Consider the following 27,321-nt stretch of genomic DNA (forward strand, 5'->3'; position numbering starts at 1 on the left):
GAGTTGAACCAAATTTGGCAGAGTATCATGGGTTCTCTTATTATTGGGAAGTTACATATGTGGGAGTTTGGAGAGCTTGCACATTAAATCACAGAGGGCTTCTTGGGTATACAAGTCAGAGACTAAAATAGCAAATGATAAAACACAGATAATGATGATGGAACTATATAAAACACTTCCTGCCACAAAGACCAATTTCACTGGTGCCAGGAATTTTCAACTTACACCTACTTTCACTTAACAGTGCAGGACCCTGAGCAATCCGTTACAACCACCGTTTTATAACAATTACCTGTAAAATCACTTCAAATATTTGTTAGGTGATACTGACATCCCACAGAACAACACAAAAGAAATGGAACAGTGAAAAAAAAAGTGAACAAAAATACAAACCCTGAAGGCCTTCTTGTAATATATCAACATCAAGACTCTGCCTTTCCTCTGTCTTCCAATGAATGCTGGAGCTCTAACTAGGAATTCAAATTGATTAGCTGGGTTACCTACATGACCAAATATAAAACCCCTGATCACTTAGATTTGACCTATGTTGCTGCCCAGAAATTCCAAACCATCTCTTACTAATAAATTAAACAAACAAACAAATATTGATTTTTAAAGGTACCAAGATAATACGCATTTACATAGAGCAATTTTTCAATCTAATAAACTGCAGTTATCCAATACACATTTACTGAACGTGTTTTTACCTAAGTACTGAGAATTCTAAGACAAATAAGACATTAACTTCATGAAGTCATCAAGATCTTATTGTCAAGAATATTAATTTTGGGTTTTCATGGGATTCTTTTGCTATTTTTCCCCAGGTTTATTAAGATAAAATTGACATATATAATCATGTAAGTTTAAAATGTATAATGAGGTAATTTGATACATAAATATATTGTGAAATGACTGCCATAGTAAGGCTAGTTAACACCTCCATCATCTCACATAACTAACATTTTTTGATGAAACATTTAAGATTTACTCTCTTAGTAATTTTCAAGTATATAACACAGTATTTTTAACTAAAATCACCACGTGGTACATTAGATCCCCAGAACTTACTTATCTTATAATTGGAAGCTTGCCCCTTTGAGCAACATCTCCACATGTTCCCCACCCCTAGGGCCCTGGCAACCACCATCCTACTCTGTTTTTATGACTTTGGCTTTTTTAGATTTCACATATAAGTGAGATCATACAGTATTTGTCCTTGCCTGACTTATTTCACTTAGAATAATGCCCTCAAGTTTCATCCATGTTAATCACAAATGGCAGGATTTCCTTATTTTTTATGAAATATATTCCATTTGAATAATATTCCATCATGTGTATTTGTGTGTGTGTACCACATCTTCTTTATCCATACATTGGCTGCACCAATTTACATTCCCTTCAACAGTGGAAAAGACTTCCCTTTTTCTCCACATCCTTGCCAGGACTTGTTATCTCACATTTTCGATAACAGCCAAGGAATATTAATTTTGTTTATTTCCTTTTCATAAGAAAAATAAGCTGAGAGAACACACAAAAGACATTCTATAATTGAGTAAGATTCTTCTACCTATCTCATATTCAATGCAATACAGAATTTTTTTAGTTATATGGTTTCTTCTAGATCCAAAATCATGTCATGTATAAACACTGGATTAACAGTGTTCATATTTAAGATACTGCCTCCAGTATGAGTTCCTCAATGTCATAAAACATACTCAACATATTGTAAATTACTATGTGTTCTGACCCTAAGTCCACCTTTCTCTCTCCACTGTGACAACTCTGAGAATACCTTGGCCATATTACACTCCAGAGATCAATGTTCACATGAATCTCCCATGTTAAAAAAACCAATGCAATCTGCATTTCTGTGACCCAAAGACACATACTTGTTTGCAGTCTGTAGTATTCATAACCACTTACTGGGCTCTCAGCTCCCTCCATGATACAATAATGAAGAGTTAGTTATTTCCATGTATGCTAAAATAAAGAGAAATATTACTTTATCCTGAATCTCTAATAAACATTATTAAATAAACATTGTCTTTTATCACATTCTTACAGCTTTATGACCAAAAGTATATAGTGAAAAAATACATATTGTTTTAAACACATAGAGAAAGTCAATCCAAAAAAGGCTACAAACTATGTTATTCCATGAATGTAACAGTTTTGAAATGATAAAATTTTAGGAATGGAGAACATATTAGTGGTTACCTGGGGTTAGGGATAGGGTGGGTGGGGCAGAAGGGAGGTAGGGATAGTTATATAAGAGCAAAGGGAAGAACCTTTGTAGCGATGGAACTGTTCAGTATCTTGACTGATCTACATATGTGAGAAAATTGTGTAGGACCACACATACACACACACACATACACACAAGTAAGTACATGCAAAACTAGTGAAATCTGAATAAGATCAGTGCAGTGTATCAATAAAAATATCTTAGATGTAGTACTGTATTGTAATTTTTTGCACTGGGGGACACTGAGCAAAGGGCTCACATAATCTCTGTTGTGTGACCAACTGTATATGAATCTCCAATTAGCTCAATAAACATTTAAAAAAGAAACCTACAGAAAGCAACGCTTTCATAAGAATCCCAATATGAACTAAGTATGAAATATATTCATATACATATGAAAGCTATAAATGTAAAAGATAAAAAGATATAAGGAAAATCAAATTAAAATTTTTGAAAATGCTGTAGTGACAAGGGACATGAAAACACTTTGAAATTTAAATACCAATGTAAAACAGTATGTTCAAGTTGTATGATCTGTTCTCTTGTTCTAATTCTCCTATTTTCATTTGGAAACAATATGCTAAGCCAAATTTTAAAAGCAACTCCTAAATCCAGCCAAGCTCAAACCTGCCTTTAAGAACAGAAGCAATGCTATTAAAAAGATTCATTCTCTAAACTATGCACATAATTCCTACCACCAACAGTGAGGAACATTTCAGTGCGGTGGCATGAATTACGACGTGAGAGAGAAGAAAGGAAAATTAATTACAGGAGCACAAAAGACTGGAGTGGATCAAAGTATATTTTAAATTCCAAATATTTTATACATGTCTCTCTTTTAATATGCTAATCAGAACCAAGACACCCTCTTAGTAACAGTAGGTCCCAGGAAGATTCCACTTAAATATGTCCCTCTCCAAACATGGGACATGTCTGTCTAACCCTGTGCCTCTAAACCAGGGTTGCCTATTCATTCACCTGACCACCAACTCTTCATAATATGAAGCCTTACTCATATAGCATTAGTCTGAATAATTATATTAATTCTACCATTGGGGTAACCATATGTCCCAGTTCCCATGAGACACTTCTAGTTTATAGATGTTGTCCTAGCACTATTATTAATAATGTCTCCTTTCACTCTCAAAGTGTTCCTGTTTGGACAGTATTTTTTTTACAGGCACCTTCTCTATTATGAATAAGGTTTATATCCTGCCTGCTTGACCCCTATTGCCCAAATTTTGCATTGACCCATTTGGTGGGAAAGTCTCCAATAAACAGAAGTCAGACTAGAGTGGCAACATGGTACACCAATTCATTTACTAAAATAAACTACAATTATTTTAAATAAAATTGTATATACTACTTAACACCAGCACCTACCCCAGTCCCAAGCCCACAGACTTTTATTAAATTAAAAAAAGATGATAAATGTTCAAGTTTTCTTGGACTAAAAGAGAATTTTGGAGACAGTGTTCAAACAACAAGGGAGGAAGGTTTCCTTAACTTGACAGAAAAAGTCGTGATTGAGATTTCACAGCCAATGCTTAGAATGTGCTTTGTAAATATTCAAGAAGCATCTAAAAACACAGTGAACAGACACATTTCCTAAGTAGGTAAATTAGGTGTGTTACCTTTCTTTCCACAAAGCTATAACCACTTCCCCACTTGGCACAGAGAGCTATGCAGAAAATGGGAAAGCACACAAAAATACTGGCAAGAATTGGACTTCTCTAACGGAGGGGTTTCATAAAGCCATTCACAACTCTCTCTACTAATTCAGGATCCTCATGGATCCCCACCCCAGAAATCATTCCCAGGCATCCAATTATTTGCTACATCAGCCTGAGAAATTCACTCCTTGATTTTTGGTGTGCTTGTATTACTGTTATAAAATGAAAACATAGGAGTCATCCTTAGGCTACTACATAGAAAACAAAAAATAACAGGGTTTTTAGTACGGATTTGATTTTTCTCATACATAAGCTATGTTTTATTCAATTAACCATAATAAAAATCAACCAGAATCGGTCATACTTGATGTGTAATGTAGGCAAAACAAACAAAGAACTCTTATCATTTGGCTCTCATTTCTGGTCCTCTACCAGCTTAGTTCAAATAGTCAAGGCCTCTAAAATTATTTCTACTTCCTTTGTCAAAGCTTATTTGCAGAAGAGGCTATAACTATTCATACCACAAGGTAAGAATTTATGAAGACTTAAGGAGTAACTCCTCCTAGGAATTCAATTTAAAATGTGTGTGTGTGTGTCTGTGTGTCTGTGTGTGTGTGAGAGAGAGATAAGGGTTTAAGTTTTAGACCTAAGGTCTAAACTACTTAAGTGAAAAATTGATACCACAATTTGCTATTTTCAAAATAATGATTTCTTTCTTTAAAGTACATAAAATGGCACAAAGATAATACTGTTTTCTAAAAATCAATTCCCGACTATATAAATTTAATTTAAAAACTATCCTCAATACTTCAAAAAGCCAAACTGTATCACAATTAATATTACCAAATAACTAAATTAGCATTATTTACACAGCTATTGATTTCTCCATAAAAAAGAGAAAGGAATGAGAGAAAAATAAAAATCAAGATGATACTAAAATATGTATTTCTGTATCTGTGGTAGGAGGGTACCTCTAAATTGCTTCTGATCAGTTACACTTTTTTGAAACAATACACGTATCTGTAATGATCAGGACCAGATCTAGCTGGTTCTTACAGATAGTCTTGGCAAACTGTCGGTCACCTGGTAAATTAAAGTGATTCATCAATGTCATTGCTGTTGTAAATACACAAGATTGGCTAGCTAAGATGGATACAAAGTACAGAAAAGGTACCAGCTGTGTTGGATGCTTGAATTTTTTTTTAGACAGGATATACACTTCATATATGCTGAAGCCTATCAAACCTGATTTGTTTTGTTATGTTGTCAGAAATCCTTTTTATTAAAATCTTTCAAAGAACAATAGCTAAAGTCACTGAAAAAAAAATAGCACATTAAATATCCTTAATAGCTATCTACATTTTCTTCCTAAATTAAGAGTAAATTAATAAAAAATGTAAACAGATATTCACGTGCAGGGGAAAAATGACAAAGCTGACAAAGTCAAAAAAGGAAGGAGAGATCGTGGGAAAATAAGCATCAGAGAAGGTCAGACTTTCATTATTATAATTTTTTTTAATGTAAGAGCTAAAGTGATAAAATCAAATATTTTGAATTACCCGGTTTTAGAAATCTCCAAAGAAATAATGGTATCATAGAAATATTTAATAACATTTTCCTTATTTATTCATCATTATTACACTGATTTCCCAGAGATCCATTCCCTCATTCCTAATTTATAGAAGCAATTTGAAGACCCAGATGTCCAGTGCTTTATTCAATAACTATTTATTTGAGCATGGGGTATTTCTAAAGTGTTGTTTTAGACACAAAAGTGGCACTAAAACAAGTCCCATAACAATCCTTGCCCACAAATAATTATGTTTCTCAATAACTAAAACTGAAGAACATTCCATATGCCATATGTAAGTATTAGAATCTGAAAAATCTTTTATTTCCAGTGAATAATAGTAAGGCATGATTTTTAATCAAAATGAATTTAAACTCACAAATATATTTGGGACTGTAGTTCAGATAAATGATCTAGACTGAGGATGTAGGTTTGAAGACATGTACATACATATAATAGTTGGAATGATAAGAATAGATTGTATATAAAGTATGATTGTCTCAAGATAAATATTTAAGGAATACCAGACGTCTACAACTGGATATTCACGTCTACAACTGGATATTCACTCTAAAAAAATAACTTAATAAAGAATTAATCAATTCCTTCCAAACTTACTCCTTTTTCGAAATGTCCAAACATCAGGCTTTTAAGGCCCAAAATACAGGAATTAGCCATGACATTTTCCTCCTTCTCACCAACTCTCAACAGTCAATGCATCTTACAGATTTTTCCTCCTAAACAGTTCATCCCTAGTTCTATACCTCTAATTCATGTTACCATCATTCTAGCCTACATTATTCAAATAGGTTTTAGCTTTCTTCTCTCTCTCTGCAGTCTTGTTGACTCTTTTTTTTTTTTTTTTTTTTTGCATTAAAGACAATATTGTCTTCTAAAATGCCAACTTCACTCCTTTTCCTAGACCCTTCAAAATTTCTTTTGGTCTTCGGCTGAATTTTAAACCTTTTCAGAGGGCATAAAAAAGCACTGATTATCAAACTCATATTTCATCAATAAAACCCCTAAAAACAGGATGTTCCTTTACTCTTGCAATTTTCTGGTTGAATGATCTCAAAACACTTCCTTTCCCTGAAATCACTTGGGCACTAGACACTTGATAACAGAAGAGTACAATCTCCAGCTGTAATTAGAAATCCTTCTACTCTTTCCCTATATTATGCCCTAGTTCATTGAAAAACAAATGTGTAACACATTTGGCATCTGCATCTAGAGAATTGCCTCTGAAATGTAATGCTCAAACAAGTCACCCAACAGTGGAGAGGGATGTTTTTAAAAAGCACATTCTGATTCAGCAGGTTAGGGATGGAGCCTGAGATTCTGCATATCCAACAAGCTTCCAGGTGATACACCTGCTACTAATCTAGGGACACCTCACATTTGAGAAGCAAGGGTCTGTGCTATAGAAAAAGTTCAGTTCTTTTCTACCAACTTATTCACATCTCCTCAGGGATAAAGGATACAAATTTTATCCATCAGAATTTTTCACGAGTGAGTGTAATTCATTAAGTATTCTCCATATGCATACAGAACACACACACACATATCCACTCTCACAGCATAGCCCGTCTTCTGAACCTGCAGCACCCTGATCCTGGCAGGCTCCCATCTCTGCCCCTGACCTCTTGCCTGCTTCATGTTTCCCTGGGACAATGCTCCCATGGGGTGGGAGTGAAGGGAAAGTCTCAAAAATTAAATCTGGGACAGGAGTTACAGACTTTCACCTTAACTTCCATGCTTGTGAATTGCACAACTTGAGCCTGACAGGGTATCTTTTTGGATCTGTTTCATCAAAAAAAGAAGCACATTTTTGAAGAAGCCATGTTTTCCATTGTACCTTTGCCAAAAAGTTCCATATTTGAGACATCACTGGGAAATGCCTGGCCCATTAGTAAAGAGATACTTTGATCCCCACATGACCAAGAGTGTCCTGTTCCTATTTTCTATCAAATAGAGCACAGGCTGGGTAAAGAGTTTTAGGTTTCCTACCTAACCACCTACCCTAACCTAGATCCTATCTTTAAATTTAGTAGCTAGGAAAATCTGATGTATTTTACTATATAAATATATTTCTAAAAGGTGTGTTTGTTATCCAGTAGACAGAATACTTATTTTTAAAGTGAGCATGCAAAAGTATTGCTGAATATTTTAAAACTGAGCTCAACAGTGGTTTTTTTTTTTTTTTGAACTTCAGGAAAGTCAGCTTATTTTGAAGTGTGTACATGATAGCTGACTCACCCATCATTAAGCTTGCTAATATGCCAAAGATAGGATGTAACTGGTTATATTTCCTGTAAACAAGTAGGTCAAGAACGTCCTTTTCCCAGTAAGTAGCCTAAGAAATATACACATTAGTGAGAGGACTTTCATTTACTAAACGCTCACCCAAGTGAAAGACACTTTGAAAATGCTTTTAAAAGAAAACATTTTTATAGAGAGCTTCATAAAAAGGGCTGCAATGTAATCTTGTATTGTTAATAATAATGCTTCACTGGCTGAGTATTACACTTAACCCACTTCTCAGGAACAGTGCACATGCTTCGAAGAATTTTTGTATAACTCCTATCTAATCATTTTTAAATAACCTATTTCTTTTGATAAAATTCTACTCATCCAGAAGAAATCATGTAAAAAGAAAAATATAGCACTCAGAACATTAATTCATGACACATTTCTTTAAAATTAATGAGCTTTTAAAGCTAGAGTTCTTACTCATCTTTCTCCCCTTAATAACAAATCTGTCAAAAAGAATTTACATAACTGTGCAATCAAACATAAATTGAAAAACCAAACAGGAATGCTCTATTAGAAGGAATAAAATCAGAATAAAATGTAACATTCTTAGTAGAATATACTTACTACAATATTCAAAATGCTCTCTAAAAAGTAATGTAAGAGTCTCAGCAGAAGATAGGGATTCTTTTTAATTTTTCTGAACTTCAGTTTCTTCTTGTATAAAATAAGGGAAATGTTTAAAAGATTACCTCTAAATTCCGTTATCTCAAAAATCTATATGATAGTTCAAATACCAGAGTTCACTTCACCCAAGACTGAATCAGTAAGAACTCTGATGGTGCCTTTGCTACTTACCAAATCCACTGCCTTGTAATGACTTAGCAAGTACTAGGCTAGATTCTGTTAGAAGAAATAAGAAATGCACAATTCATTTATTTTTGTGAACAAATATTCATTGATCACTATGCCATTCGATAGATTGTATTTTAGACTCATAGGCTTTAACCTCCAATACGTCCCTGAGTGCTCTCCAGGAATCCTATTAGCCCATCCCACTCCAACTCACCTCGATGATCTATTCATACCTTTTCCTCTCCTTTCAAATCTCCAATAATTTCCCCCACATCCTCTCAGATGTTCTTATCACTGAAAACAGAAGCATTTGGAAAGAACTTCCCCAGATTCCCAGTCCCACAACTCCAGCCCCCTTGGCCCTATGCCCATGTGGTCTGCCTTCCTTCTCATTAATAAGGATAAACACTTCACATGCTTATCCAAGGCAAGTTTCCACATTTGCACAGCATTCCATTCCCCCTCAGCTACTCAGCGGTCTCACTCTAGAAAAAAAATCGTGCTGTTTCTTAGCCCTACAGTTAATTTTATCTTCTCTTCTGAATTATTCTATCAGATTCTTCCCTGTAAGCATAATGCATTTGGTCACAGAAACAAACAAACACACCATAGTCCTTTCATTCCTCCCTCCATCTAGCTACTATCCTATTTTTCTTCTCTTCCTTTATAGCAAAAGAGTTGCACATACTTGCTGGCTCCAATTATGCATCTTCCATTTTAAATGTACTCCAATCAGTTTTTTTAATCACCACCATTTCAAGTAAGTAGCTTTTGTCAAAGTAATGAATAATCTCTATATTGCTAAGGCCTCTGTTAAATTCAGTTTTCACCTTATTTAAGACCTATCAGCAGGCATTTGTCAGACTAGACTAATCCCTTCCTGACTAATCCCTTTCTTTAATTGGCTTCTGATACAACACATGCTTGGTTCTCCTGCTCCCTCCTTGACTTCTCCTTCCACGTGTACTTGCTAGTTCTTCCTCATCATTTCCACAATCTCTACGTGTACACGCTCTTCAGCATTCAGCTCTCGAATCTTTCCTCTTTCTTAGGTACACCTCTTCCCCAGGTGATCTCACCTAGATCCACACTTTAAATGCCAGTTTTATACTATGTACTCCCAAGTGTGTATTTCTAACCTGAACCTAGCCTCTGAAATTCAGATTCACGTATTCTATAGCCTACTCGATATTTCAACTTGGATGTCTAATACACATCTCAATCTTAGCACGTCCCAAAGGAAACACCTGATCTTCCCCAAACACCTGCTCATCTCACAAACCCCCATCTCAGTAACTGGCAATTCCCTCTGTGCAGTCCAGCCTCTAAACCAGTCATCCACAAGGTCCCTTTCTCTCACACCTCACAATGATCCTCTAGCAATTCAGGATGACCCTACTGCCACCACGACCACCCTCATCAAAGCTACCATCTGCATTCTCCTGATTACCCTGCCACTGAGGTACTTTCAGTGCTGAAGCCAGAGTACACCTGTTAAACATGAAGTTGATCTTCTTTTTAAAAACACCATAACCTTTCTTATATCACACAAAATAAAAGCCAAAGTCCTTCCAAAGACCTTCATAACCTAATTTCCCCCATATACACACTGGGCCTCCTCTCCCAAGAGGCCACCCTGCTCTGGCCTCTCCTCTTCAGTCGACAGGCCAAGCCCTCTCCTGACAGGAGGATTCTGCACTTGATGTTCTCTGCCAGAAACACTCTTCCCACAAATTTTCCACCCAAAGATCTCTGCTCAGATGTTACCTTTTCAGAAAGACCATCCCTGAACATCTGATATAAAAATGCACCCATTATTGCATTCCTACTTACCTTCATTCTGCTTTACTTTTCTCCTCAGCACGTATCACTGTCAGACACACTATATATTAACTCTCTTTTGAAGTTAAGAATACAGTGCTCCCCAATATCATCAATTTGTAGTTAAGTCAGATATGATATATTGCTGGTAAACAACTTTCTAATATGATTAAATATTTAATATAGTTTATTCAAGGTTGAAATTATTTCTAAAACTTTAAAAAGTCAATCCTCCAGGTGCATTTAACTATATGAGAAAGTCTCTACCCTTTTGAGTGAAATAGCATAAAGAAAGCAAATGTGATATAAACAAAATAGAAACTCTAAAGTGCCTTAAAATGGAATTATCAACTTTTAAATATTCAGTAGTAATAAAAATATTTCCAATCAAAAGTGTTGTATTATACGCTCAAATGATCAGTTGCACCACATATTTAATCAAACACAATTAATTTGTATATTGACGTATCTGACAACCCAAACACATACAGCTGCTTTTTGAGTAACCTTCAAAACTTGGGCTCTTTATAGTGAATATTTAGGAATTCAAAATGACAATATCTTACGGTAATTTAAAACTCTCTGGACTATATATAAGACGCTTTGATTAAAGCTTTACAGACAAATCGAAGAGTCTCTAGAAGAAGGTGCCCAATGTGATGATACATCTTGAAAATTTTTTACTTAATGAAAGCAGTATTTGATGAGAACCGTATTCAAATAGCCAAAGGGCTGACATCTGGTTGATGTCTGCACTCCACCAATATAAGTTAGGTAAGTTACTGGAAGGAGTCTGTCTCATTAAAGAAGTATTGTGTTTTCTCCCACCTCTAAAATTATTTGACTTTTTTTTTTTTTTTAACTCCTTCTATTCTGTCTGTAGACATGCTCAAAAGACTTTGGAACTCTTTAAGGATAAGAAAAAGCAAAGACAAAAACAAAACACAATGAACTTCCTTGATTATCTTATTGCTCTCAAGAACTTATCAATAAACTTTATAAAAATATATTTCTAATACTATCATCCTTATCTAATATTATTCAATAACTCTAAATCACCCATAGAATGAAATTCAAGTTTCTCGTGGCAGATTACACTTTCCAAAGACGGTTGCAAGAATACTCTCATTCCACCATCTCTTCATCAATGTGATTTTGTCACTCACTTCCTTTGGAAGCAGAGTCAACCTGCCCTCTTCCTGAATTGGGGCTGGACTTAGTGACTTTCTTGTATTCAACAAAATACAAAGGATTTTATGGAGATGTCAAGGTCAACCAGGAGCTCTTTGAGCAACACCCCCAGATCTCTATTCTTACTCACTTCAAATGTGAGTGTTCCAGTTATGTAATCCTTCTCCTTCCCTTGAATTGCAAGAATGGCACAAGACTAACCATGGCTTGGATGAACCAAGAGGCATCAACAATAGAGATACGACTTACAAAAGGTTAAAAACACAGAAGGGATTTGAGAAACCCACAAATTTCTAGGCTTACTGGACTGAAAGCAGAATTGAAGATCTGCTGATCTTACAACAAATGGAGGTTTCAAATGCTTTTATTCTTTCTAGTAATAGCTTAAAAGAATTCTTCAAGAAGTTTATTTGTATTCCAGTGATGCACAGAAAAGCTACTAAATTCCTAGCCACTGTTATATTGTTATGCAAAGTAAAATGTCTATGAAACTAGACTTTTTTTAAACATTTGGTGGAACATTTGACGGAAATGTAAAATGTTGAATGTGTAAGAATACACACATGACAATTTAAATTAAACAATATATCTTTCCCATAAGAGAATATGATTATCATAAAGCTAATTAAGTCATATAACAAAAGCATGACTGTGAAAAATAGAATTATTTTGATAGTAATCAATGACAGAATTAAAAGTTGAAGTAAAATATTTCAGTTCAAGAATATATTTTTTAAATAATTATATTTTTTTAGCCACTGAATTTATAAAAAGAAAATTTGGAAAAGAGAACTATGGCATTGTTAATACATGCATATATGTTTCTCGTTATTTAAGAAAATCATGAAAGATTCTGGAAAGCTTATTAAATAATGTTTACATGAAAACAAATGCTTGTTTTCACAGTGTCAGTGGGATCTGAATACCAATTCTCTGCTAAATGTTAACTCGTAGTAGGCACCTGAGCTCCACAAAAACAATTTCACTAATTTTACAACTTTTACTTTTTGACCATTAACTAAAGCTTAATATAAGTAATGAAATGTTTTAAATAATAATTTTAAATATCTTACACTTATCAAAACTACTGCCTAACAAAATCAAACAATCATTGAGTTTTGCCATACGTGTCATTAGAAATGATAGCAGGGATAGACTGGGATTTCAAAATTGTAGAATAGATAAACCAGATTATACTGTATAGCACAGGGAAATATACACAAAACGTTATGGTAGCTCAGAGAGAAAAAAATGTGACAATGAGTGTGTATATGTCCATGTATGACTGAAAAATTGTGCTGAACACTGGAATTTGACACATTGTAAAATGATTATAAATCAATAAAAAATGTTAAAAAAAAAAAAAGAAATGATAGACTACCTGAAACTGCACAGAAAATAGTTATTAGCAACGCAGATGAAGACAATTATTTAAACTTTATAATTCAAACTTAAGAAACAACATGCTGAATGCACAGTCAATTTTAAAGCATTAATTTTTCATTATACTTGCATAGATTTTTCAAAGGTAAGTTCTCTGAAACAACAGCTGATGTTCTTAAAACAATGTAAACAGACAAGACTGAAGCGTAGACCACTTGCTTGCAGGTGCAGGTCAAAGAATGAAAGGGGAAATGGCTGTTCAATTTCCTTCTTTTTAACAAAAGACCTCTCCCCTACATAGCTGTTTCTTGGGCTATTCAAAACAATGCAAACAGAGCATGGATGGGCAAAGAAGAGATTCCCCTGGTTGGCAGTAAGCAGGAAGTCTAATTTTTTAAATTATCTTAAGATTACAGCACGGAAAAACAACATGATACTAACAGAGGAAAGCTGCAGCAATTTTAATAATACCAGAGAAACTAACTTGGAAAAAAAACGACAATTAAAAAAAAACAAAAAAACCCATAGACTGAGATGGTTTTACTCAATCTTAGAGGGCAAAAAAATTAAATTAAATGTGATAGGCCTTTAGAGATCACAGATAAAGATAATTTTTTTAAGTGATTAAAATAGGATTATACCAAAATTTTAAAATCAACAACAATAGACAAACACAATGAGCTTAATCATTCAGAGAAATTTAGTTTGGAAAGGAAGTCCTAAGGATTCAATTTGGCCCAAAGTAAAGGAAGACTGAAATTCAAAGTGAAATACCACACACACTGAAAATACTTTATTGTACATTCTATAATTCTTAAGTATAATTAGGACTGTCTTAGGGTCCCACTGATTAGATTCATAGGAAAGCCAGTATTATAATTTAAGCAAGGTCCTTAGCTAAAAGTTGAGGGGTTTTGCATCATGGACTCCTCTGATAATCAGAACATAGGCAGTTCAAAGAGGAGCACAGCCAGACATCCACTTCATGCAAGAGAGTCTGGTGTGGTTAGGCTGCTGTCACTTCTCCTTAACCTAAGTGCTGGATGCTGTGGGTTCTGCTCCTCCATCATCTGCCCTACTCTGCCGCTCACTGCTAAATCTTGGTATCATTTTCCCAGATGCCTATCTATGCCAGTACTTCAAAGAAGGGTGCTCCAAGGGCAAATCCATGCCCTTGTGCTAGGTTTGGCTCTGGGTGCCCCTCACTTGAGTTCTTATGACCAGAACACTTAGTATTTATTCTTTTTTGTATCCACATTGCTATCTGTTTCAGTGGATCAGCCTTTACAGCTTCTTCATACAGTGAAGGGAAATAATAAGGAACAGAAGACTGTCCAAACTGTAATGAGCGCCACTGCTTAACACAGGAAGGCCTCTGGGCATCTTCTGGAAGGACAAAATAAGAAGACCGGAAACTGATATCAGACAAATATTTTCATATATTGTCAATACAGAGCCTAAAACAATACATAAAAAAGAAAAATCAACTGCTTTGTAATAAACAATATTTAAAGCAAAGTCATGTGGCAAATCATTTTATCCTGTCTCTACAAAAGAATATCTACCTGTGAAATCATAGTTGTTACTGAAGACAAACTGTAAATAAGTATTTTGAGAGTGTTAATTTTAAAATTAAAAAATAAAATAATGATGAAAAATTTAGAGTCCCCTGTAATATTTTTTTGAAAATCTGTTAAAAACCAGTGGATATTCAAATACAGATTGCAAATATTCCTGGGCCTTTTAAATTACAGAATATGTAATGAGGTACAAGCAAAATACTGTGCCTGTCATTTATCAATTTGCAAGAGTCATTAGAAATCACATAAGCAGCTGTGGTTCACGAAAAATACATTTCCATAGATGAGGAGATACGTAGTAATTTCAGTGAATAAATGAATAAATGTCATCGTCTAACCAAATGTGACAGATTGGCTGTGTAATTAGAAAGACATAATTAAAGTATTCCTAAATTCCGGAAGTAGTGATAAAACACTCTTCATGCACATCTTACATAGACTGGCTAAAGTAGAAAAATACATTAGGGTAGTGCTCTCAAGTTATATGTTCCACAATCAGACTCCTTAGCCCAGCAAGTTTGGGAAGAGTGGGTTATGCAAAATTAGAAAGGTTTCTTTACAAGACACTCGGGAAAATTTAGTATTTGTGACTCACCCAGCAGGGTTATCTAGTTGTTGACACTTACTTAAACCGAAAAATTCTATTTCCTCATAATAACATGAAAAATTACCCTTCGGCTGAATATTCTTTTGGAAATATTTTGTCCAATGTTCTTAGAAAATACAGTAAGAATGACCATTATCACACTCCTTAAACTGCATAGTGACCATCCTTAACAGTAACATGAAATATATTACAAACTGGTAATCTGCTCGACAGCTGGAACTATTATGATCATTTCAGTAAGTTATGTTTTAAAATCTAGCAGTCCTTATTGTTAGATATTCTTTCCTTCCAACTACATAAACCCTGCTAAACTTTAAGGACTCAGAACAAGTTTTACATATTCCTTATATGTCTACACTTGTTTGATCCAAACTTTCTTTGACCATCCCTAATGCTAATCTTAACCAACAATTTCCAATACAGTAGCCACCAGCCATACATGGCTATTGGCGATTTAAATGTGACTAGTGCAAACTGAGATGTGTTTAAGTGTAAATACATACCGATTTCAAAAATTTAGTAATAAAAAAGTCTCATTAATAATTTTATATTGATTACACATTGAAATGATAATATCTCAGATATATTAGGTTAAATAAATGTATTATTACAGATAATTCCACCTGTTTCTTTTTACTTTTTAATGGCTACTATAAAACTTAAAATTACACATGTGTTTCGCACTATACTTCTATCCAGTAATAGGCTACCAGTGGTCAGAACAGAAGTGTGTGCGTGCACGTGTGTGTGTATGTGTCTGTTAAGGTGGGAGTGAAGGGGCAGAGTTAATACTGTAATGAAGAAACAGTGTTGGAATCAGACACCAGGAATGTGAACCCTAATTCTTCCACTTGCTATGCAATATTGAGCAAAGTATTTAAATGAATCCAGGTTTTTTCCCTGATAGAAGCAAATACCAAGGTTGATAAGCATTAGGAATAATGTACATAAGGAGACTAGCACATCATTTTCAACATAAGGTAATTATTATTACTGTAAATAAATATGAAGAAACACAAAAATCAATCAAAATCCAAGCTCATAACTTTTACAAGTGGTAGGACTTAATGACCCTACAGTTCTGAGGAATTCTGCCTTGCTATTGCTCTTAGTTTCTGAAAAATAAAACTCAGAAGGATTATAGCCCAGTGTATGATAAAGAAGAAACCATAGCAACATTATGAGTGGCCTATTGTGTTGACTAATACACACATACAAATTCATAACATGCAGTGTTCCAAACCTATCACTGTTTTAAAAAACAATAAGTGAACAATTAATTCTAACAGTTCATAAAAGCAAAACACAAGTATGGAAAAATACAAAGGGACTTGTTATTCATACAGGAGCCAGAGGGTATTCCAAACTACACAAAATGTAGTATATTATACTAACTGCATCTTTATGCTTGACAAAGACTAAATACCAGTAGTTCAGAGTCTTGGAAACCAAAGCTCTGCCTATTATCAATTAGTATATTTGAAATTAGTTCACTGTTTAAGAAAAAGTACTATACTGAATGAATTTAGCACTGATTATCCTAAGTCTCCCTCATACATTTTTTTTTTGTTCAGTTTTACTTTCCTTTAAAAAAGAGGAAAAGGAGAGGGGTGGAAAAGTTAGTCATAGTACAAGTTGGGTTTGCATAAATTTTTAATTATAAAATATTGTTTCTATTAGTCAGGAAAATTATCTCATTTCAACAAAATTATTAACCATGGTAGCAATTATAAAGTAAGTTTGATTAGACCAAATTTGGATAATACTTTCGGGGAGAACAAAAGGGGTAATTAAATAATTAACTAGGGTTTTTAGCAAATATGATTATAGACTTTAGATCTTCTTTATTTGAACAAAAGGGAAATAATAAGCAGAAGTTCAATATGACTTGAAAAATCAATTCTTCTCTTCTAGCATTAATATAATAAATGTTACAATATTTATGAATTTGGCTTATGATATTTTAACTAAATTTTCTATGTTAAAATGTTATTTTTAAGTTTAGAAATCTCAGGAAAAGAAAGTAAAACATTAAAATTACAAACCTATTTCAAAATCAGTATTTTTAAGACTGAAGATTGCTGATTTCAGCAGATACATCAATGGATTCCTTACAAAAGATCAGGATGATCTCTGAATTTCTGTGTTATCAGACACTCTTGAAAAAGTCAAAGGTACATAAAGAGATTAGTAAAAAGACTGACAATTTGAACTTTTCTAAGTAAAAGATGAACCTGTTGAAAAATGAGTTTAAAGTTGTAATCAAACTAAAGATAACATAAAGATAGTCACAGTAAATGGAAAGATTATAATAATCTAAAAGGTTGCAGGGCTTTTATGCTAGTTAAAACTATCCTGTTCATACAAACCTTGCAGATAGATATTTCTGAAAAGAATCTATTGATTCTTCATCACTTTTTTCAAAGAAAGAGCTCTTTTTGGACAGATGTGTTTGTGCATTACTATCAAAAGGTCTCTTACATGATTGATTTGAAATAGTTCTTTGAAATTTAAAGGTCAATAAGCATCTCTTCTAGTGCTAACTGTAGATGGTGCATTGAAGTTTTCTGCAAAAGCTGAATCCTTTTAGAGTTGAAATTTGCCAAGAAGAAGTTGACTGAAATTTCATGTTAGACCTCCCACAGGGTCTCATTTTGCAAAAGCAAGTGTCAAAAAACATTTCGCCATGGTATAGAAAGATTTTTAAAATCTGTTTCTGTTTCTATTATAACATAGTACCAAATCCTGTATGTTACAGCAACTCATATTTCACCTTTGCCTCTGAAAAAAGCTAGTTACTTCAAATGCTCAAATACTTTATACACCATTGCTTCAGCTATTGGAAGTATAAAACAGTGGGCTAGGAGTACTGAATTTTTTAAAGCTTCTCTTTTATTAAATGGTGATAGGAATGCCTATAAACTAATTTTAAAAATATACACCTAAAAGCTGGCTAAAAACAACTCGATTTGGGATAGTTCATTGATTATTTTAAGGCAGTTAGCATTGACAATACAGTGTTTCCATTTCAACCTTACTCATATTTTATGAGAACATTTCCTACATTCCTGAAATTCACAAAACTTAGTGTACTTTCAAAAGACAATTTCTAGATTTTCTTCATAAGAGTAACCAAATTACTAAGATTATACTAAGATTGTAAGAATTACTTCCTCTTATGCTATATAAGATTTTTCTGATCTGGTCTTAGTTTAGCTAGTAAGTTTAGAGCTTCCATGTTTTTTCAGTTTTTGAAAAACAAAGTGCACTTTTATTTAAACAACCCATTGAACTTTGGCCTTCCAGCTATTAACCAGTCATAAAGTAATAGTATAAATCAAAACCAAAAAATGAGATCATATATTCCACAGCTCAATAAATTCTATATTTATATACCAACTTTGTATATACACAGTACAAGTGATTTAGCTGAACTCAGACTTTAAAGAATTTGTTTTAAAGCTGGGGGACATTCAAAATACCATTAAGTCTCAACCTCTAGTCATTTAAAGTATAGCAAGATGCAGTATACATAACTGATCTATTTATCTATATAAGTACCACTAATAAAGTTCAAACTAACAAGTATGTAAATAACAAGAGCTGCCAGTTACTAACTATAGTTTATATGCTGGATACTTCACCGACTGCCCTTCAATCATGATTTTACTTAATCTTCATAACAGTGGTACAGCATAGACAATAGCATGCCCACTTTTAGAGGAGAAAATTAAGGCTTAGGTTAAATAAGCTGCACAAAATTAAGTTACTGATAACTCAGTGGGCTGGAATTCTCACTGAGGCTGCTTATTCCAAACAAAAATCTTTTCACCATAATGTCGCGGTCCTAGAATAAAAACCAGGGAGCTCTTGTCTTCCTAAGGCATCATACTGTGACTACTGATCCACTGGACCTACAAAAACCACCCAAATTAATACACCAACACATTCCATAAAAACTTAATGAATTTAAACTGAATGAACGACAGACTGTCATAAATTTACAGTTGATACAGTACAAATTTACATGCATAAGCATTTTAAATATCCATCATGATCACCTAATACATTATATAGAGAATGAAATCAAACTCTCTGATTTCAAAGTTTCTAGTGTGTATCTTTAACTTTAGCTTCCTTGTTCTAGGCACCAGACTTTTAGGGAGTTTATTGAAAACACCAAAGGACATTTTCCTCATCTATTCTTTCTCTTGTTTTTTTATATATATATATATATATATATTTAAATATATATATATATATATTTTTTTTTTAAATCAGGTACGGTACATTTTTAAAATGCACGAATATCTTCCAGCAAGCAGAATTGTTCTAAGCTTTTAATGATCTGTATTTAAAAATAACTGGAATATTAGTGTTATTGAGCAAAAATAATGTTAAGTGGCTTTCTCGGATAGCACTCAAGAGAGTACAGGTACAAATGAGATTAAAGAACTATGCAATAGGTAAAACTACGGGATCAGGGGATCAAATGGAGTAATAGCTTTCAAGACTATGTACTGCAAATTTACAGTTCTCCAAATGATTTTGTCTCTATTATCTTAATCTATAAAATAATTTCTTGAGCAGAAAAATGTCTCCAAGGTCTCTTGTTTTCATACTTAGCTCTTCAATTCCAAATTCAATGTCCTTACCACTGTACTAGGAAGTGGCCCTCTAGGCAGTACAACATATGAAGTATGACCATAGATTTCTCACTCACTTAGCAACTCTATAATGTACTGAACACCAGCTAACTGGCAGGAACATGTTATAAATTTGAGATTTGTCTGTGAACAAAATAGACCTGGCGCTGCCCTGAGGGTAGCTTTAGAAGACTAGGTCTCTCATATGACAGTTAGAATTAGTCTTATTATTCAGAATTATGCATCCATGGTTCCTTACACATTCACCTGAAGAATATCAATTTTATTTTTTTACCAATAAACTTGCCATTTACTAGAAAATAATGATACCCTGCTGCCCTCAGTACACATGAGGTGCTCCTGAGGCTCTCAATGGGGTGTCATTTGTATGCTGCAGTGGTAATAAGCATCCTAATAAAATTTATTCTAAGATTTACCTATTTGTGTTACACACGCTTTCCTCCAGAAAGAAAAAAAAAAGTGTGTTCTCATTTTTATTTTATAGATGTCTACATACTTTCATGACAAGAAGGAAAATATTAGTGGTACACTTTTAAATTATTCTTTCTTTTTATTCAGACCTGATCCTCTAGAAATACAACACTTAAAAATTGAACTAACTTCCTACTGTAGCAAACCACCTTCCACTCGAAAGAAAGATTTTCACCTATTCTGTTTCATCCATTTACATTACTGGCAATGTAAATTATCTTCATTAGTAACTGTTATGGGCCAGGAACCCTGCACTAGGTGACCTGCATATTTTCTTGACGACAATCCTAATCCTTAAGTGCTATTATTATCCTCACTTTCATACAAGAAAATAGTCTTAGTGATGTTAGTTATGTTTTTCAAGGTCATAAAACTACAGTGAGGCAGCAATGGTAGAATTCAAACCTAGGACTTAATGGCTCCAAAGCTGAAATTCACAACCTCTATTGCAATACTGCTTCTCAAAATAAAAAAATGAATGTTTATTGAATAAATTAATAAGATGTGCTTTTATTTTCTTTTCATATTCTCTCCATTCTGTTCTTTTTATACCTTTATAACTAGCGGGAGTCTTTTTCCTGTTGGTTTTGGCAAATTCAGGGAGAGAGACAATTCCTTATATATAACCTAACTCAATGCCAATGTTTTTAATGTTGAGTAGAAAATACCCATATTCTATAAGTCACAATTTAGCTCTTTATTCCATGTGGGGAAATATGATTTATTATTGCTTTGGTTTTATTTGTCTGGATTCACAAAAAAAATGTAAATTTCTTAAAGGCAGGAAGAGTTATTGTGATGAATCCTTCTCATGTTGCCACTTCATAAGAATGATGGAATTTCCACCCTTCATTAGAGGAGACTGTTGGAGGAAATACTATCAGCCCCTCTCCTAAATCTTTACCAGTTCCTTGCCCAGATATGAGATGTCTGACCATCCAGAACCTATGGTGTTGCTGGGATGCTTTCCATAAGTGGGTGCAGCCACTCTGAGTTAAAGGCCAGTTAAGAGCAAGCCCCTTCATGCTCTCCATCATGTACTTTAAGCACTCCCCCAGTGTAGTAATAGGACTGCCTCTCTCTCTAGTCTTTCTACTTTCTCTTGGTAACTCCCACTTCACTATTTTGACCATGGATTAAATGATACTGGTCAACAAAGGACCAGGCAATACAGGTCAACTTGGCTTAGGCACTGGGGGCAAATAACCTCTTTCTGACTACCTATCTCATCCTGGTGGACAGGTTTCACACCAGTTGTACACCCGATGCTCAGACCGATACAATTACAAAATAGGCAGAGACACAATGAAAAAGAGGCCTCATTTATGGACTCTAAGCAGTATCAGGCAATAGTTTTCTAGGGAGCTGTACACGGGGAGGGCTTGCCCAGCCATGTCTTCCACTTTTTCTATAAATCCTGTAACAGTTTAGTAAGTTATATACATAAATAACTGCTCAATCAAGCTATCCCAAAGAGAAACCATAAATTATAGGCAAAGCAATGTTCCTTAAATATTTTTAGATATAACACTCAATTCTCAATAGGTTTTTTTGATTTTTGTTAAGAACAGAGCATAAACTTTGGTGTTCTTTTTCAATTTGTATTAGCTATAAAAACTTAACATTTTATGTATTTTATGAGCAGAGTTTCAAATTTTCTATTTTCAAGTTGCTGCTGCTGCTAACCATTTTGTTCCAAGTACCAGGAAGAAATCCTTGGTTCCTATTAACAGCTGCACCTAGCATCTTGCCCAAAGAAGTGCTCTTTCCTAATCACGGAAGAGCTGACGAGAGATGACAGAGCAACCAGATGGCAGTTTGGCAAAAGCAGCAAATGCAGGACAAAATAGGGTTTGAGCTAACTGAAATACTATCAGTATTGTCTTCGAGCAAGTGGCCAAGAATTGCCTGCCCTTTAGAATTTGTGAATTAATCAAGCATGCACACACACACACCTATGAATAGCTCCTGTGATACTGAAATGTGAGGAGGAATTATTGGAGAGCTGAGAAATGAAAAGTTTTGTCCTTTAGTGTAAGTAAAAGCAGCAAACACTTGTGAGCAATTCTCTGCATTTTGATGAAATCTCTGTCTTCTGACCATGACCAGCTCCTTGTGGACAGATAATCTCATTATCAAGAAACAGCTCCTGAGGTAGTTCTAAACACAACAATGCACAAGGCCTTGAACTTTCCCCACAATGACTGTCACAGGAGTCCCAGTGGAGCAGACTGCTTTTCATCACGAACGCAAATATGGATAGGAATGTTCATATTTACTCTTTGGGAGGAGTCCTTTCTCTAGTTAGTGTCTGACCCTGAGGTAGGTGGTTTTATTCACTGTTGTAGATGTGCTTGCTAAGCCACATGGCATTTCCTGTACTTTATCATTTTGACCAACTATAGTCATTAAAAATTAAAGCCAAATCACAGTGTATAAATGTTTAATTCTCTGTGGTCTCATGCCTCTAATCAGAAAAACTATTCCAGAAAAGCCTTTATTGTTCCACAAACAACAACAAAATGTAAGCAGATGTTGATTCTACCCCCACATGCTCCTTTTTTAGTGGTAACTATAAAAATCATGTGTCACCATATTAAACTATATATTCCACATTTTTTCTCCTAGTAAAGAATAAAGCTCATACTATATTGAAAATATTCCTTTCACCCTCTGCCAATAATATTTAAAATTAAACAGACATACATAGTTATCTGTTAGGAAAATCTCAGGAATAAAATCATTCCGTGAGGAAACTAAACCTTCAAGAACCACCACACATGTTTGCCATCCAACTGCAAAAGTAATATATTTTTGCATATGAAGCAAATATATGGAAAGAGAGAATAAATCCTGCAGAGAAACAGAGTAAGAAAAAGGAACATAAAAATATCGAACATAGATAATGTAACTATGTGTATGTTTTTACATACACATATATACATATACACACATATCTATATATTCACACTAAACAAACTTGCACACATTTATATACTCAGTGCACTTCAAAAGTCAGCTATCTCAGACTTGGAATTAAAAAGCTAAAAGGGGCATTGGGAGGTCATCTGAGGAGATTCTTTCCTTTAGGCAATTTAATGCTTAAACCACCAAAGACCTGGCTGTCTATTCTATTTTAAGAGCTCTCCAGGGATGGCGATTCATTATAGACCACATTGTACTGTACTTGTAATAGACTCACAGGTGCCTTTCTTGACAAAACCACATTTCACAGAGCCTTGGTCTGACAGGCTTTCGTGGGCACCTTCTATATACACACCTTACTTGTTGTAATAGCATGGCAGTTAAAGGATTTAGTTTCACTTGAAAATGCAGTCAAAGAGTTCAAAAGGTACGGATTTGTATGTTAAAATGATGTTAATTTTTGCAACACTGCTGCCAGCCACAGGCCAGCCATTCATTTCCAACGCCCCTGGGCTAACCCTAGGCAAAAATATAAAGAAGATAAAATTTGTTTTCTGAGTCCACACCCTCTCAAACCCTCTTTATTTGCTTGTAGCAACCTTCTTTTGCCATTACTCATCAGCACTGCATCAAGTTAATCAGATTTTTTTCTACTCTGATAGTAACAGTCACCTAGCCTATTTCTCACTTACTCAGGTCAATTCTTTTTGAAAATTGTTAATCTGAAAAACACTAATCCAGGCTGAGATATCAAGAAGGAGCTAATGGTTTAATAATAACATTTTGCAGTTACTAGTGAGTTTATAATTTTACTAAGTGCCATGCATAATGATAATTCCATCAAAATAATAGTTCTTTATATTTTCAAATTTATTCTGCAACTGAAAAAATATATGCATAACAGTGGCTCTGCCAAACTCAACCTTACTTCCAAACCTTTGAAAATATTCTAAATATAATACTATGATGATAAAACCCTGTGCATTCACAAAGAACACTGAAAATGTACATATTCATTGTCACTAGTGAAAATGACTGGTATTCCAATTTTGAAAGCCCTTAAATCTCCACTACCCAATTTTAAACTTGAAAGGAAACAAAAGTAAAAGACACCATAGAGCTACATATATTAGTATCCATACCTCATAACCCAAGCTGGTGGTACAGGGAAGGCAATGGAGTAGAGTGGGAGGCAGGAAGAATAAATTAGCAGAATTTGCAAAGAATTATTTAAATAAATATTTTTCTTGGAAGAAATGCTACTACTTAACTGCTTCAAAAGAGTAAACCAATCTAAGAGTAAACCAATCTAAAAGTAAACCAATCTAAAAGAGGCAAGGGATTTGCATGGTAGAAAATTGGAGAGCTTTCTTTCAGCTACAGCTTTCAGTCTCAAGAGCACAAAGAGCTGAATTTTAGCCAATTTTCCGACTGATTTTTTTGTTGTTGATGAGCTTGCTTTTTATTCTGCAATTGTTTCTAATGTCTTCCAAAAAGAAAGAACGACACTAATTCTTTTATTTGAAATTGTGTATCACATGATCAGTAATTACAGATACAAAGCCTTTTCATCTTTGAAAGGATAGCCAGTCCTTCAAGACACTATATTCATCCACAGTATTTACTCATATTTATCACTTCTCTCTCAAAGCAAAGTGAGACAGAACAAAAGGAATCAAAGTATTATAAAAGACACTTTTAAAAATAGCAAATGAATGTCATAAATAAAAATATCACTTTCAGTGCAGATTTCTTAGAAACATTCTTAAACCAAGTTTGTGAAGCTTCCTTAATATGGCCAAAAAAACATAAAAAACTCTCAAATTTAACTGAAGCTTCTACAGAAGCCAATTAAGAAATGTCCAAAGTCTAGTAGTGCAGGAATATTTGTTTATTTATGTGTACTCAGTTTACGTAGGAGTGAGTTTGTGAGAGTGAAGTGTAATAAGGGAGGTTGTTACCACCTACCACAGGGCATAGTTTGAAGGGTGGCAATATATAGCTACTGTATTTCATCAAATCTAAAACATCATTCATATCATGTTGTTATTTTACACATCACCAAGAATGAAAAAAGAATGCTTCCAATTATCCTATGAGTGAGTGTCTTATCACACCAATTTTGAGACTGTATCTTTGTTCTGAGAGATGTTAAAATGTAAAAAAATCTAAAATGGTGCTTCTCCCTAGTGATCTGTCAACAAGTTTTAGATTCTCACACTGAGCCATCTATTTAAATAAGGTTATGATTGTAAAAAGCCCTTTTAAAATGCAAATATTTTACCCAGGAGGTGTTGCAGATTAAGCCATTAACAGTCATTAAGATGCATTTATCTATTAGCGGTCATTAAAACTGTAAGGAATATTAATTTATCAGATTATCAGAGCAAAGAGAAGGGGAAAAGGATGCAGAAAGAGATACAAAGAAAGAGTAGGTGCTCGGGCCTGTAGACTTTATCTACCACACAAAAGAGGCTTCTGGTGCACCATGAGAAGGAAAATGAGGAAATCTCATGCTGCAAAGTTGTGCTTTGAGGATACAAAGCAACAGAGGATGAGAGAAGTGAAAAACAGCAAAAACAGAAAACAAAAAAGCAAACTTTGCAGTTCTGCCTATATCCTAACATGAAGACAAATCAGAGATTCTTAGGATAGATGAGAAACCCCTAAAGAAACCAAACTTCTGATAAGGCTTCCAAGAATATTCAAAATATGAATTTCCTAATGGCAGTTCTATGTATACGTGTAATTTTTATATTGTTAGAGGATAAATACTTCAACTGTTCTAAAGACTAGGAAGCAGTTCACTCACTCATGGTTTCTATTTCTTATTTTATGATCTGTGAAGGTTTTCTCTCTCGAAGGTTTCAGAAAGACAGTGATTTATACTAAAATGACTCACAATGTTTGCTTTTGATACTAAGAGAAAAGTTCAAAGTTACCCAGGGTCAAATGTCTTAGGTTTTATATACAGCTGTGCCACTGACTTCCTGCAAGACATGTACAAATAATTTAAACTTACCCCACAGGAGTATAGCTCCCTGACACATGTTCCTTGAGGAAGACAGTAAGCATTTTTACTTTACGATAGAAACGCCATATAAAAATATGAAGGGTGCTGTAGGACTCTGAGCAAGTCCTTTAGCCTTTTAGCTGCATCATCTCTGAAGTAGAGATGATAATATTTGCCTAAAGACAGTGCCCTAAACAGATTATTTCTTGGTGATGAAGATCCAAGATTCATTGGTCTGTTCTACTCCTAGATATGTAAGATAGTTGAGAGCCACTGAATTCATATATTCCTTGGAAATGGGTAATTTTGCAACTCAATGTGAAAATGCCTAATTGTAAGGAACCTAATATGGCACAATATAAGCTGCAATTCAACTCAGCAAACACACTGAACATCTGCCACCGCAAAAGCATCATGTAATCTGTATGAGGCTTGCCTCCACAAGGAGGAATGCAATAATCCTTTGTGAAAACAGAATGTCTTCCATCAGTAATAATGCCTCCCTTCCTTGAAATTGTATAAAGCACACTACTTTAAAGTACACATTCGATTACCAAGAATCATTTAGACATTTTCAATAGGGAGATTTATATATTATAAGCATGTATAATCCAGTCCATTGAACAAAACTAAAACTTTGCCTGATGACTAAGGGACATTATTTAATATCTTCCCTCTTGAGATTTAGAGAGTACCTTAGAATGGAAGGAAGTACAAACAGCACAGTCTCTCTTCTGTCAGTATTTCCTCCTCAGTACTTTATAATCAGCTCCCCAACTTTGTTTAGGTCTCAGACTTCCTGTTCTCTGAGATGCTTTCCCTAATCACAAGGCAAATGTGCTCCTCTGTTCATCGTGTACCCACACTGTACATCGGACTTCTTTTTTCAAGGTGTGTATCGAGATCAACATTTAAAAATGATTAGTTTGCCTTTACAGCAATCATCTAGGGGAGATACGATGAGAATATGTTCATTGTTTTATCTTCAGTAGCTAACACAGATTGTATCTATATCACAGCAAGCTGCCAGAAAAAAATTAATCATTAATATATAGGAAGATCAGTCACCA

The 27,321-nt window shown here is 34.3% G+C and overlaps 1 protein-coding gene across 9 annotated transcripts in view; it reads right to left on the minus strand.

The window, feature by feature from the left end:
- Positions 1-27,321, minus strand: part of CCSER1 (coiled-coil serine rich protein 1) — a 1,108,361-nt gene that overhangs the window by 1,031,053 nt on the left and 49,987 nt on the right. The window contains exons 1-2 of one of the 9 annotated variants that reach the window (XM_074343865.1): positions 8,808-12,079; positions 1,924-1,980 (exon numbers count right to left, since the gene is read on the minus strand). The exons of 6 other annotated variants lie outside the window; for them this stretch is intronic. The gene's annotated coding sequence lies outside the window, so the exon portion shown is untranslated. Of the gene's footprint in view, positions 1-1,923; positions 1,981-8,807; positions 12,080-27,321 lie in introns of those variants that run through there. 2 more of the 9 variants (XM_074343886.1, XM_074343848.1) reach the window with 2 other exon arrangements.

Source organism: Camelus bactrianus, chromosome 2, assembly GCF_048773025.1.
Source record: "Camelus bactrianus isolate YW-2024 breed Bactrian camel chromosome 2, ASM4877302v1, whole genome shotgun sequence".
In the NCBI taxonomy this organism is placed as follows: Eukaryota; Metazoa; Chordata; class Mammalia; order Artiodactyla; family Camelidae; genus Camelus; species Camelus bactrianus.